Below are 14,981 nucleotides of genomic sequence, written 5' to 3'. Positions count from 1 at the left end.
TTATAATAAGTAAAAAAAGGGGTTCTATTTGATTTACATGGCTTTCAGGTGCTCCAATCATCTGATTCTGAGTGACACAAAACTCCCCAAATCTGTAATTTGGGATGAAGCATAATCCCATGAGTAATTGCTGACAAATAATACTGATGGTTTTCAAGATTACGTTTATAAGTACAGTTACAACTATAGGGTCTTTCCTTGTTTGCACCTAACCATTATGTAAACATGCTTTGGCAATATCTTTTTTCTGCTATGTTCCCATTATGTTCCCTTCATCTCATTGCCATCCTAAGAATAATAGAGACTTAAGTCAGTAGCTTAAGCCAGAGGTCTCCAACCTTGGCAACTTTAAGACGTTTGGACTTCAACTCCCAGAGTTCCTCAGCCAGCTGGCTGAGGAATTCTGAGAGTTGGTCCACACGTCTTAAAGTTGCCAAGGTTGGAGACCTCTGGCTTAAGCTATTGCCTCAGCTATAATAAGCATAAGCATGCTAGACCATTTCTTTACTATTGATTTGCCCCAACATCCCTTCACTAAAGTAATAGAAATCATCTCCTCATCCATGTTATTTTGGCATTATAACATGTTTGGATGACTCTAGGTGTTGCTGGATGTTGCCAGTAAGGAAATCAGTAATATTTTATTCTGTCCCTTTCCCTCTGTAGCTTCAAAGTCTGTAAAATTTGTTTGGCTTTCTCAGTTATTTCTTGGAAGGGAGTTGGGTGACTTGAAAACAAACAAAAGAGCAGGCCTGGGATGGGTAATAAATTTCATGCCATTGTGCTGATATTCTCAGTCCCAGATGGGTAAAAAAAACCAATTCAACTCAGAAATTGGCAAATGTCCATCTGTACAATGGCAATAACGCTTTTCCTCTTCTATCAGACCCCATGTAGATAATTGGCTTCCTAAAAAAAAAAAGATGGAAGAGACAAAATCTCTGGAAACCACCTGTTTTCCTCCTTCCTCTGGCTAATTTTGCACTAACCAATATATATGCATTTACAACAGATCTGACATTACTCTAGATGCATACAAGGCAACTATCTAGGTCTAAATTCAGACTGTTTTCCTTGATTGAGTGAGTATGTTGATCAGGAGCCAACCACCGCCTGGATATTTGAAGGCCTACAGAGACATCTTAGCTGCTTTTTGGCTGGAAATTTTCCCTTCCTTCTAAAGGCCATGAGAAAATCACTTTCGGGGATCTGCTGGAGAGAAAAAACTTCTAGCATTACCAGTCAAAAAATCGTATAGCTGATCTATTTTTCTAGCAACATTTTACAACTGTGCGTAGAAGTATTAGGCAAACACTGAAAGTTTATGAGTAGACGTAAGTACTCTGTAGCAGTGGTGGGTTGCCCCCAGTTTGGACCGGTTCGCAAGAACTGGTAGTAAAACTAGCGGGAGGCTCCGCTCACTGACCTGGACGTCATCAGGAAGCTTCTGCGCATGCGCAGAACTGCACGAGCATGAGCAAAGCAAGTGCGTGCGCACGACCCCATTGCGAACCAGTAGTAAAAGTAAGTAGAACCAACCTCTGCTCTGTAGATTCTCCTCCCCAAGTCAGGCAAAAATGTATGTTAAGCAAACATTTGTATAGTGTGGAATGGAGCCTATGAGGAAAATGACGGCTGCCAGTTTGACAAATCTTCTTTCTGGTTTCACTCAGCCTTTCTATACTCCAGACCATGAAGGCCAACCTGACAACAGCCTAATGGCAATAGATGTAAGGCAGGAAGTAGCAGCTGGACTTTTGTCTAGCTTAATTGTGTTTTTTGCTGTGCAATATGAATGACACTTCCTGTTGTGGTCCCGGTTTAGGTTGTTGGTGGAGATACCAAAGCTACCCTGAAGCCTACATGGCCTTAGTTATAAAAATTAAACAAATGCATCTCATCCACTCACCCCAAACCTCCCCCAGGGTCTCCCCTTCAGACACCATTCAGAATTTGCCATTGAAATGTAATTTAAATGTGGCAGATGGAAATCCAATGAATTAATAGGTATTTCATTTATTTAGGCTGTTTCAGCTCCACCTGAGCTCCACTTGTTCTGGACCTATCTAATTTCATAAATGTTCAAAAGCTGTGGACATCCATGGACCAAGAAGGGATATGGGGGATATAATTATACATCTCTATAAATTTATAGAATTTATCAAAACCCAAATTCTTTATGAATTAGAGCAGGGGTGTCAAACTCAAGGCCCGGGGGCTGGATGCGTTCCAGGGGTGCTTAGATCTGGTCCACAGGGCCACCCTGGAAACAGCGAAGGACCGGCCCGCAGTACCTCTGCCAATGTGCTGTGCTGTGTATAGCACTCCTAAGCTCCATTTTCACTGGCAGAGGGTTGCAGGAGGCTGTTGTAGCCAAAAAAGGAGCTCAAGACCCCGTTTTCACTGGCAGAGCACTCGGGCCACCACAGGTGCCCCCAACATGAGTGACACCAAGCTGGCCATGCCCCCTTCCCCCCTAAGGTCAAACACAACCCTGATGCAGCCCTCGATGAAATCAAGTTTGATACCCCTAAATTAGAGTGACCAACCCAGACAAAAAGATTCAAATAAATGGGTGGGAGGAATTTTGCTCATGTTCATATCTTGCTTTTAAAAGTTAGGAAAAAAAGTTCTGCAAATATCTCTTTCACTATATATATACCAAAGCATCAGAGCTCAGTTGCCACTAATAATCCCTCCTTGCTGAATATAGAATTCATTGCCATGTCTATTCTGAAAAAATAGACTGTAGTGGGGAACAGGGCATTCATTCATTCCCCACCTCTAGAGTGTGGCGTTTCATGATTACTGTTCCCAAAGACCATCAAATATCACGAACACAGATCTACTTCCGAACTTCAAAAGCTGATGCTGTAAAACAGATGTTTGGTTGTAAATGTATGAATATGAATTAATAAACAGGAAACTGGAAGAGCAGCTCCCCAATGTGCATGTGTGGGAGCCCCGGAAACTGGAAGAGCAGTTCCCCTGCGTGCATGCGCATGCTGGGAAGCTGAGCTTCCAGTTTCCGGTGAACGCACATGCGTGCCGGTAACCTGGTCTTCTGATTTCTGGCACGCATGCGCACACAAAAACCATCTCGCCGGTGCGTATGTGCACACTGGAACCAGAAAAGAAACGGGCGATGGCTGGCATGCCCGGAGAGATGGCTCTGAGTGCCACTTCTGGTACGTGTGCCATAGGTTTGCCACCACTGCCATAGAGCCAGTTTGGTTGAGTGGTCAAAGCATCATGCTGCTCTGAGGCCATGATCTCTAATACTGCTTTAAGCATGAAGTTAGATTACTTTGGGCCAGTCAGTGTTTCTCAGCCCTAAGGAAGAGGCAATTGTAAACCACTTCCAAAAAAACCTTGCCAACAAAACTGTAGGGACTAGTCTAGGCCAGGGGTCTGCTAACTTGGCTCTTTTAAGACTTGTGGACTTCAATTCCCAGAGAACTTTGGGATTGAAGTCCACAAGTCTTAAAAGAGCCAAATTTGCAGACCCCTGGTCTAGGCAGTCAGCAGGAGTCAATACTGACTCAAAGGCTCAAAAAAAAAAAAAAGCATAGATTTAACAGATATGGACTACAAAAATCTCTAACTTTTTGCTGTTAACTATTTGCGATCTGGAATTTTGCAGCCTACACCTGGAAACTTACCATAACGCTGAAACAAATCTTTTGTCTGTTGATTGTATCCATTTGCAATTCTTTTTTTCTGAAAGCGCTTGCTAAGCTGCTACCCTTTTGACCATGCTGCAGTTTGAATACAGAATTTGCTTTGGTGCATTTGCTTTCCAGAGATCACTTATTCAGCTCTAAATACGGTGACCACAGCTTGTTCTAAGAAAATGGCTGTCAGAGAAGAGGTCAGTAGCTTCTCTGTGTGTGAGAGAGAAAGAGAGAGGGAAAGAGAGAGGGAGAGAGAAAAGTTGGAGAAGAAAGAAAGCCAATTACATTTGCCTGGCAGGAAATGAATTCTGATAAATAAAAGCCAAAAGAGAATTAAACACTAAAGGCAAAAAAAACCCACAACAACCAGAAAGTTGTTTTTGCTAGTACAAACTATTTTGAAAGTCTAGCCAATCCTGAACCCAAGGAGTATTACACAAGCCAACACAAGCCTAAAGCAATATGGAAATATAAGGTTAATTCTGTACTGTCTGACTCTCCAAACTTAGTCATACTTGGAGAAGAACTCGTGATTTCAATAGATTAGTTTTAATACATTTGGCATCTGAGTCTACATCTTTTTAGAAGGTTTTTCCTAGCTTCTCTCACTGGAGCATCACTGGAATAAGTGCAATGCCACAGATGGAATAGAATCTCTACCCTATTGATTCCAGGCTACAAAATTTCTATATATTTTTTAGTTTACCTTGGAAAAAACAGTAGTATGGGTTGATGATTTTGATTTGGTCTTTTGTTTTTGTTTTTCACAGAATAGGACTTCTGGTAAAGAAGTTTGACAGAAGTTTTAAACTGAATTAAAAGCTCTGTATATTTTTTTTTTTAAATTACATTTGTAACTATTATCATTGCATTCTATGCTTATTTATTGTTGAAATGCTTGGTACAGAATATTGAGAGTACCTAATCCAATCATCTTGAAATGATTAAACTACAGCTTTCATTATTGGGTAGAGGACAAATTATATGATCTAACAATATCATACCAGGGGTGAAATGCTCCCGGTTCGGACCGGATCGCCCAATCCGGTAGCGATGGTGGCGGATGGTTCGGAGAACCAGTAGCAAAAATCCCTGCTCCCCCCCATGTCCAGCTGAGCCGTGTGATCATCAGAGGTTTGTTTTTTTTTTACTTTTAAAAGCATTTTTTCTTCAGCCGAAAAAATGCTTTTAAAAGTAAAAAAAAAGCCTCTGATGATTGCGTGGCTCAGCTGGGATTATCAGAGCCTTTTAAAAGTATTTTTTCTACAACTTCTTCGGCCGAAGAGGTTGTAAAAAATGCTTTTAAAAGGCTCTGGCAATCCCAGCTGAGTTGTCTGATCACCAGAGCCTTTTAAAAGCATTTTTTACGGTTGTAGAACCGTAAAAGAGGTTGTAGGAAAAATGCTTTTAAAAGTAAAAAAAAATGGCCACGCCTACCCAGTCACATTACTCCCCACCAAGCCACAGCCACACAGAACCGGTAGTAACTTTTACATTTCACCACTGTACCATACCAATCATTAAAGCTGGTGTGTAGTAATATCTGCCTGTATATCTCTGGTGGTAAAGGAATTACGGTTGGTCTCGAATTTCCATCATGTTGAAGCACTATTTGCAATTAGGTTAGCATAAGCAATCAATGAAGGCTTGTTCAGTTAGCCTATCAACATTGCACAATGAGACTCGCTGATAAGGCCCTACAGCACCTTATGTGTTCCACTTGTAATACCTGACCCAAGCATTTGTGACCATAGGAGACTGAACAGACTGCTTTTAAATGGGACAAAAGACAGTGTGGGCCTGTCATGCTTCCTGCAAGTGAAAAAAAAATAGGTGGATTATAGCATTAGAGATTTAAAACTCTTTCGATTATAGCATTAGAGCTATGGCGGTGCAGTGGTTAGAATGCAGTATTGCAAGCTAATTCTGCTGACTACCGATTGCCAGCAGTTTGGCAGTTCAATTCTTACCATGCTCAAGGCAGACTCAACCTTTCACCCTCCCAAGGTCGGTAAAATGAGGACCAAGATTGTTGGGGTCAATATGCTCGCTCTGAAAACAGTTTAGAGAGGGCTGTTAAGCACTGTGAAGCGGTATACAAGTCTAAGTGCTATTGCCATTAGGTCTGTGCCTTAAGCTCCTTGCACTCAGCATGAATATACATCTGATTAGAAGTCTTTGATCTTTCAGTTGAATCTTGCATACTTCAACAGCATAGCCCTACTGCTTCTACCCAGGAAATCTTTTCACGTGGAAAATGTATGAAGGTGCTAGATATGAACTAATCATTCTCCAGAACAGTTATCATCCAGATGCACCAGGAGATGAAAGTTTCAAACCAAATTCTTATTAGGAGTAAAAAATTATATAATTTAACTAGTTTATTTTTTGATTAAATGTACAAAAGGCATGCAGAAGATTGTGCTACATATTTCATAACAATGGGTAACAAGCTGGTGGACACCTAGAATAGATAATAAAAAACGTACAGTCTGACATTAGGATGATTGCAGAGAAGAAGAAAATAAGTAGTAAAAAACTTTCTATGCTGAACATGTACTGTGGAAATGACTAACAATAGCTAAGAGGTTCATCAGAGATGTTCCCACGTGATATGAAATGACCCTGAAGGAACAGTTCTTTGGAAATACTGCTCTTACCCGTAGCTATGGTCCCATGATTCAGTAACACAAATTTCTTTGTCCAAAGCTGGTGTTGAATAAGTGCATATTCATTTTAAAGGGCTTGTTAGTTGCGAAGTCGTGTCCGACCCATCACGACCCCCATGGACAACGTTCTTCCAGGCCTTTCTCTACCATCTTCTGGAGTCCATTTAAGCTCATGACTACTGCTTCAGTGACTCCATCCATCCCCCTTCTTTCTCTGTTAAAGGGTTTTGGGTAGGACTTAATTTTAAACAAGATAGCACAAGAGCAAACAGGGGAAAACTGATCTCTAGGAGAAAAAGAGTCCATATTTGTATCCATTGTCTATTCATCCATTGTTAAAGCAAGTTGTTTCAAAAAGTCAGGCTATACAGTTAGTGGTTTTTTTTCCATAAAAAAGTTTTATTTTTACAATCATGTCGAACAACTCATTCAATGTACAGTTATATACAGTTAGTTGGGCCTGCCCAGTCACCACCCCACTTTTTAACACTCTTCCCTCTTCTACCTTCTTTTACTTTCCAAACCTTCCTCTCCTTCTCTTATCTACATCCTCTCCTCCCTCCACCCTACACCTTCCTTCTCCCTCTTCTACCCCTCTTCCTTCCTCTTCTCCTCTTTCCTACCTTCTACTCTCTCTTTTCTCCCTCCCCACCGTTCTAAAATGGTAACTGGGCAGACCCGACCCTACATTAATTATATTTATACATCTTCAATAATCCCTGTACATTAACCATCACTCCATCTCTAGCCTCAACCCCCAATTCCCTCCCCTTACCCCCACCCCCACCCCGACTTCCCAGAACAAAATGCAGGGTATCAAAACTAACAATCATAATCTAAAATAATTCCTAAATTATAATCTCTAGTCTCTCCACACTTAATCACACTCTCAATTCCCCTCTCCTTCAGAAATATATCTAATACAAAATATTTCCTAAATTTACTCATATGCTATTCGATATTTTTTTATCTGATACTTATTTTGAATATAATCAATCCACAGTTAGTTTTACATGAGCAGTTAGGTTAAACATAATCAAATGTACACTGATTTGAAAGTGAGTGGAACTTTAAGCAGCTATAACTTTGTCGCTCATACCATTTTCTCAATCACTCTTCTTGAGCTAAGCATCCCCATTATTACATATTAAAGAGTCTGCACTTTAGAAAATTATCATATGAAATCACTGTCATCTTAAATATACTCAATCTTAATTCTAATAGCTTTCTGAATGGAAGAACTCAGTAACCCTATTACTCCAAATCAGATTGCCATTCAAAATCATGTGCCAAAGTTTACACCTATATCACTATGGATATTGATATTTCACATCCTAGCTGATGTTTCCGTTCTAGCTGAGCCTAAAGTACAATACCAAAAAGTTCTAGCTGGATGGAGCTAATGAGGTTCTCAAAAGGGACAGATAAGTTTAAAGATCAAAAGGCAGTTATGGAGTACTATACAGAGATGTTGGAAACCAGGATTATTAGCAGTAGAAATAGCACTTAGACTTATATACCGCTTCAAAGTGCTTTACAGCCCACTAAGTGGATAACAGAGTCAGTACATTGCCTCCAACAATCTGGGTCCTCATTTTATCAATCTCGGAAGGATGGAAGGCTGAGTCAATCTTGAGCCAGTCAGGATTGAACTGCTGGCAGTGAGCAGAGTCAGCCTGCAATACTGCATTCTAACCACTGAGCCACCACAGCTCTTTTGTTGTCAAAAAGAAAAAAACTATGGAATAGCGTAAAAACTAATCTTGGTATAAACTAGTTTTTTCAAATTCATATTTCTTTATCTTTTTATTATTTCATGACTTTAATTATCATTGACTTGCTTTTTCTTACAAAGTTTCTACACTTAACATAACACTGCTTAGCCCAAAATGGATTTGTATAATGGGAATAGATTTGTGCTATCAGATTCACTCAGAACCCGTGTCAAAGTTTTATATCACTTTGTTCCATAAAACCTGAATGTTGTTACTATTAAGGACTTTTCTCCCTTAATTTTCTATGTATGTGTGTATGTATGTATGTATGTATGTATGTATGTATGTATGTATGTATGTATGTATGTAATTGTGGTTGAACTACTATGGACGTTGTGTATCTCACTCTGCCAGTTATAACTAGCATATTTGTGGATTATATTCTCTGTTGTATGTCTTTGGAGATGGTTGAGCTTTGGAATGGGAGGGATGGTGGCTTTTTCAGAAGCATCCAAATGACAACTAATAGTATCAATATAAATATCTCTCTTAGTTGGAGTGATTTTTTCACCTGCAATGATTATTCAGTTATGGTAGAAAATGTGGGGGGAGCAGAGGCATAGAATGCTCCCCACCACCACCGTAGAGAATACAAATTCTTTGGCAATATAATCTCTGCATATATGTTCAGAAGAAAATCCCCTTATAGTAATAAAGTTTATTCCCAAATAAGCAGAGTTTGAACGCAGTGGTACTGATACCACTAGTTCTTAGTGCTAGCAGTCAAGGGATTCTACTTTTATTCCAACTTTTTTTCCTTAACGGATTTTCTCTAGAAAGGGAAATGTTGAAAGAAGGGAAGGAGAAAGATGAGATGATCAAAATGAAAGAATGCACCGACTGCCTGGGACCACTGTTAAGGATAATTGCACAGTAAAAGCCTGACTGGAAACACTCTAAATCTTAAGCTGACAGATTCTATAACAATATCAGCAAATTGAAACTCAACATTTCCCCAAAAGCCTCCCCAGGGAATTGTAAATGGCATGTTCCCATTTACCCTAACCCTTTACACACCCAAAAGCACACATGGCATTATTCTAGTTAAACTATTCTCTGTATCAAACACACAGACGCTCATTTTCAGTTTGCTCGCTTCTGTAATAATTCAGTCTATTTAAAAAGTTTATTAGATATGGTGCTTTTAGCACTTCTGCCTTTTTTTGCCAAGGGGCAACCAAGGAGCACCTAACTGATCTGAAAAACAGTCGTTATTTTGTGCTCCAAAACAGCTCCACTCAAAATTGCTAATCTGACCATAGGAGACTATTAGAACTGTAAAGATTTGAATTTTTTTTTAGTATAAACCAGTCACTTCTCTAGAGTTTTTCTCTAGTCCAAGGCAGAACCTGTCCAGATCCATAGCAGTTAGCTTATACAGTATTAATAGTTGTAAAGCTGAGAAAACTATCCTGGTGTATATTTTAAGATGAACTGCAAAGCTGCAAATGTGCCACGGCTAAGCTATAAACAACATCAATTCAAGAGAAAGATCCACTCTAGGAGTTGGCTTGTCCTGCCTTGATCAAAGTTCTTTGTAAAACCAACTATTTACAGAAAACACTCACCCACAACTCCACAGATGATCCAGAAAAAATGTCCTCCTCCTGTACGTTATTCCAGAAATGTCCAAAAGAAATTCCTGGAATTCTTGTAAAATTACTGGTGTGTTCAGAGCTCAGACATTTAGCATTTTCATTTACGAAATCCTTGTTGGGCTTTTCATTAAATACACTCTGCTTTCTTTTTTTCTTTTTGCCTCCCCCTAGGTGATGTCATATCCTGATTGTGTCTAGAGAACTACAGCTGTCCTTGCTGCAACACATCAGTTCTTTCACCCTCCCCCAGCTACGCCTCTTACACTCTTGTGCAGAAACCCCAATGCTAGAAAGATCCTTGGGAAGTGCTCTCCCTTCCTCCCCTTTCTCTTTCTCACACACAAACATCACATCCTCAACACCCAGTCTCAGCTTTTGTTTCGTTTCGTTTTTTCTTGGCTCCGGATTAAAAGGAAGTTTAAGGCCACATTATGATGAAGATCAACAAGGAAACTGAAATTCTGCTGCACACCACACACCACTTCCCACTCTTCATAACTCCTAGATAAAGAGATAGCTTTTCAGCTGCAAAGAGCCAGGAGAAATTTTCTCCACTTAGCAAGCAAAATCAGGTAATAAGAGAAGCTCACACTCCCTACTTTTTTTTTTTTTTTTTGGTAATGTTGGGAGAGAAGAGGTCTGGCTAAAGGGTACAAGAACAGGTAGGAAATGCATGTAAGAGAAGAGGCAGGAAGTACAATAATTGCCAAGTCTTTATTTTGCGATCTAACAATCTTTGGGTACTCTTTGCTCACTTGGCTGATCTCAAACACATAGACTACATACGCATGGGCAAGGTAAGGCAGGGCAGATCAGCTGACAAAGACATTTATTTTATTTTTATTTTATTTATTTTATTTTGTCACAACAATATATGTAGGTATCATACAAAAAGATTATATAGTATATAAACACATATATGGGTAAATATAAGGAGGTATAAGCATATATATATAGGAAGAAGAAAAGAAAAACAATAGGACAGGAACGGTAGGCACGTTTGTGCGCTTATGCACGCCCCTTATGGTCCTCTTAGGAATGGGGTGAGGTCAATAGTAGAAAGTTTTTGGTTAAAGCTTTTAGGATTATGAGAAATTAGTCAGTGGATCATGGTTTATTAAGTAGCAGGTCCCCCGTGCTGGAGTGATGGCTTTGGAAAGTATCCAGTGATGTCAACATTGACACTGTTCCTGAGAGCTTTTAAAAATGGGAAATTCTGGGTGAATTTAAGTTATTTTAATCCACACGGCAGTCATAGAGCTATCGTCTAAAAAAATATAAGCATCAATGACTTTAATATGGGTTCAGTGGGAATTGCTGTTAAGTCTGCTTCCTAAAATTATCTTAAAGTTTTTTTTCTGGTTCGTACATACATGCATATGTTGTTACTAAGAAACAACAGAAATTGTCCCAAAGAGAAGTCAGATTTGGGGTATGTGTCAATATTATGTATGTCAGGGTTCCCCGACCTGATCCTTACTAGATAAATTGGGCAGCTCTTATCGTCCCTAAATAGCATGCCATGCTGCCTATGAAACACAAAAGTTCCCTTCTAAATCTGAAAGATGCTAGGATGGGACTAGAATCTGAATAATTTAGTAACCATTTATCCAGATCCTAAGGCAGAATAGTGACCAGGAAATACTATATGGTGAACATTCATGTAAAACCTGTTCTGTCACTAAGTTACAGCCTTCCCACTGTGAGAAACAAACAAATTCTAAAAATCATATCCTGGTTCAAAAAAGTTTAGCATGTGATTACTACAACGTTATATATAAATTTGCATCTGTGAAGGAAGATTATACTGGCCCTCGTCTATCATACTTTGTATCTTCTTATAATATGTGTTACATGATGTGAGATGGACATGGAGTGAATTTTTCATCCTTCACCCAGCAAAATGCTGAAGGGAGAGCCCCAATAGAGTAAGTAGCATCATATTTTATTCTAAAATATAAAAAGACATTTTTTTAAAAAAATGCTAATATTTTCCTTAGGGCCATAACACTGTTTTCACGTATGCCAGAGAAAAGCGTATTGCTTCATCTTCTGATTAATGGAAAATATGCTTGTTGCAAAACAGAAAAATTACACATTTTGAAAAACCTACCTTTAATTTCTGGAATAATGTCACTTTTACAATTCCTTCTTTGGGCAACTCCCCATTCCTAGTACAACTATACCTCCTCAAACACCCTCAGATTTTAGAGCTTTAGCTACAATTCAGCATAACATCGACATCTTTAGCATTTTAGGAAATTCCCCATAAATCTATCTATGTACATCAAAATATTATTCCAAGATGATGCAAGTAATTCACAAGATCGAATCACATGGGTCAGTAAAACTTTCTTTTTTTAACATCATCACCAAAGGAAAGGGCTACTTGGTACAAGAGCCGTGGTGGCGCAGTGGTTAGAATGTAATATTGCAGGCTAAATCTGCTCACATTGCCAGGAGTTCAATTCCTTCGATGCTGACTGACTCAAGGTTGACTCAGCTTTCCCTCCTTCCGAGGTCAGTAAAATGAGGACCCAGATTGTTGGGGGGCAATATGGTGATTCTTAGTGCTGTAAAGCACTGAAGTGGTATATAAGCCTAAGTTCAATTGCTACTGCTACATAGCATAACATTCTTGTCAGAAGCACCAAGGCGCTTCTGTGTTGAAAGGATTAGCCGGTGACATCATTGTTGTGTGGGGAACACCCAGTTGGGGGCTCCTTTCATGTGAGGAGCAAGTCCAGAACAATGGTTGACAGTGCTCCCATTCTCCTTGTACAAGGTCATCAAGGTTTTCCAAAAGAAAGTGACCCCATTGACCCTATAGTATTAACCCGTAGTTTGAGAGCTCTTGTTTAATGTAATGCAACAGGTAGGAGCACGGTGACTTGCATGGTTAGGATGCTGGGTAGGACAGCAAGCTGCGTTCAAGACCCGTGTGTTGCCATGGGGCGGGGTTGAGCTCCCATCTTTCACTTCATGTGTGCAAGGCGCAATAGGAAGTCGCAGTACCAAAAGGTTTGATAACTGTGGCACAGAGCTTAAACTACAAGTATGAAAAGGAAATTGTATATTTATTTCTTGCCCATTGATAGCCCCAATAACACAATCTTACTCCAAGTCAGAGGTGGTGTTCAGCAGGTTCTGACCAGTTCTGGAGAACCGGTAGTGGAAATTTTGAGTAGTTCGACGATCCGGAAAATACCACCTCTGACTGGCCCCACCCCCATCTATTCTCTGCCTCCTGAGTCCCAACTAATTGGGAGAAAATGGGGATTTTGCAGTAACCTTCTGCTGGTGTGGGGTGGGAATGGAGATTTTACAGTATCCTTCCCCTGCCATGCCCACCAAGCCATGCCCACCAAGCCATGCTACGCCCACCAAGCCATGCCCACAGAACCAGTAGTAAAAAAATTTGAATCCCACCACTGTTCCAAGTATAAGCAAGTGAAATATTTATTATTTAGGGTCTTCACTATGGCAGTGTTTGAGAACCTCTGCATCTGAATTCTGGACTTGGCATTCTAATATATTTGGGGGGGGTGACACAGAGAGAGAGAGAAGGAGGGAGGGAGGGAGGGAGGGAGAGAGATACAGATTAAATGTTTTTTTTTCCATCCTGATATTACTTTCCTGAGTTTTAAAGTTGAAGGAAGTAAGGGCGTAGTCTCTCATTATAAAAGTGTTTCTTCAGTAGTTTCCTCTGCTTCAAATACATTTCAAGGGAAAGCAGATCAGGAAGGAGGATGACAAGGGAGGGAGCAGAGTGATGGAGAAAAATTAAATAGGCAGAAAAACAGCATCTAGAATCTCACAACAGCCAAAAAACAAAAAAAACCAGTCAAAATCACCCTTTGCCAGGAAACTAACCCCACCCACAGAAATGAGAAAGCACCCTGAGGATGAAGCAGTGCCTTTTCTGCAGTAAAAATAAACATTTGGGCAACTGGAAAGAAGTCTTTGCTTTATCATTAGTCATAAAAGCACATTGATTTTGGCCAAGGGATCACAGAGGCAACTTAAAAGAGAAGACTTCCCCTCCTTATGATTGACAAAACTGCACTGGACTGAAAAAGGCTCCCCTTCCTCTTTTTCAAAAAGAAAGCAATTCACCAACTGCAAATTTCTCTTATCTACACAAGGCAAAATGAGATTAAAAAAAACAACAAAAAAACAAGCACACCAATAAAAACAAAAAAACCGAAACAGAAGAGACTGTTTCCAGAGAACTCCCGAGATAAAATTCCCCTTGTGTTACAAGAGGTAAAAGCTGACAGCCTCCAACTGCTGAACAATTTAGGAGAAAGCCAAACAATTTAGGAGAAAGAAGAATTAAAGTCTCATTTTAGGGTCTTTAGACAATGACTGGCTTCTTGCTTTTCTATTGTTTCTCTATCGACTTGTTCCTTCCATCCCAAAAGTCTCTTTTTGAGCGAGACATACTTAATTGATATACGTTAGTGCAGTTCACAAAGAATACTTATACTGCTAAACATTAATTCTGAGTCCTATCAGAGTTTGCCAATTCATATTCTCCAGCAGCTTTCCAAAACTTGATTTCTGCCCCAACTTAAGCTGGTATGAATTGTCATCCAGCAATCACATATTTCCTGCAGTGTAGGAACCTGGAATGCTAGTGGTGACGCATATTTGTCAAAGGCAGAATTGATACATAGATTTCTGTTTCTTGGGACTAAGCTACTACTTCTCTGAAATCAAAACAGTTCTGCTTCTACCAGATGCTTGGACATGTCCACTGAAGACCTCAACAGTAAGGCTCTTGGTCTCCAAGATAGTTGTTGGATTAATGTCATGGCCCTGAGTCTGCGGAGGAGATAAGCTGGAGCTGGGGCTAATGGAGGAAGAGGGCACGGCTTTGTTGGCTCTGGAGGAACGACTGGAGGAGCAGGTCGAGGCAGCCCCAGATCCCTTGGGCCTGGGAAGGATTGCCAGCAAGGAAGAACAGGCGCAGGATGACTGATAGAGGGGGGAAGAGAGGGCAGGCAGTGGAAAGAGAAGCGATGGAGCTCTGGCAATGCGCAAGGATCGCCCCCTCCTGATCCCCAAGCATGGAGAGTGGAGAGGAGGCAGGAGCAATGCAGGCCAACCCAACAACTTGGGAGGAGAGTGCCCCTCCGCTCTTCACAAGGCTCACCTGGGGACTGAGACTTAAGGAGACGCCTTTGGGAGGGGCATTTGTCAGGAACAAACGCTGAATTTTTGGAGCCCTGTGTGCCATTGCCAACATCTGGATTTTGCTGT

General features: G+C 40.3%; 2 protein-coding genes across 5 annotated transcripts in view; one reads left to right on the top strand and one right to left on the bottom strand.

Moving 5' to 3' along the window:
• MOB3C (MOB kinase activator 3C) overlaps positions 1-9,856 on the bottom strand; it is a 39,451-nt gene extending 29,595 nt beyond the window's left edge. Inside the window, exon 1 of one of the 3 annotated variants that reach the window (XM_058175055.1) lies at positions 9,687-9,856. The gene's annotated coding sequence lies outside the window, so the exon portion shown is untranslated. Of the gene's footprint in view, positions 1-3,662; positions 3,881-6,334; positions 6,752-9,686 lie in introns of those variants that run through there. The other 2 variants (XM_058175056.1, XM_058175057.1) reach the window with 2 other exon arrangements.
• A 295-nt stretch (positions 9,857-10,151) lies between these two features.
• TEX38 (testis expressed 38) overlaps positions 10,152-14,981 on the top strand; it is a 35,069-nt gene continuing 30,239 nt past the window's right edge. The window contains exon 1 of one of the 2 annotated variants that reach the window (XM_058175059.1): positions 10,152-10,288. The gene's annotated coding sequence lies outside the window, so the exon portion shown is untranslated. Of the gene's footprint in view, positions 10,289-10,325; positions 11,645-14,981 lie in introns of those variants that run through there. The other variant, XM_058175061.1, reaches the window with a different exon arrangement.

Source organism: Ahaetulla prasina, chromosome 3, assembly GCF_028640845.1.
Source record: "Ahaetulla prasina isolate Xishuangbanna chromosome 3, ASM2864084v1, whole genome shotgun sequence".
Taxonomy (NCBI): Eukaryota; Metazoa; Chordata; class Lepidosauria; order Squamata; family Colubridae; genus Ahaetulla; species Ahaetulla prasina.
The sequence above is the reverse complement of the archived record's forward strand: the minus strand, read 5'-3'. Positions and strand labels throughout refer to the sequence as shown.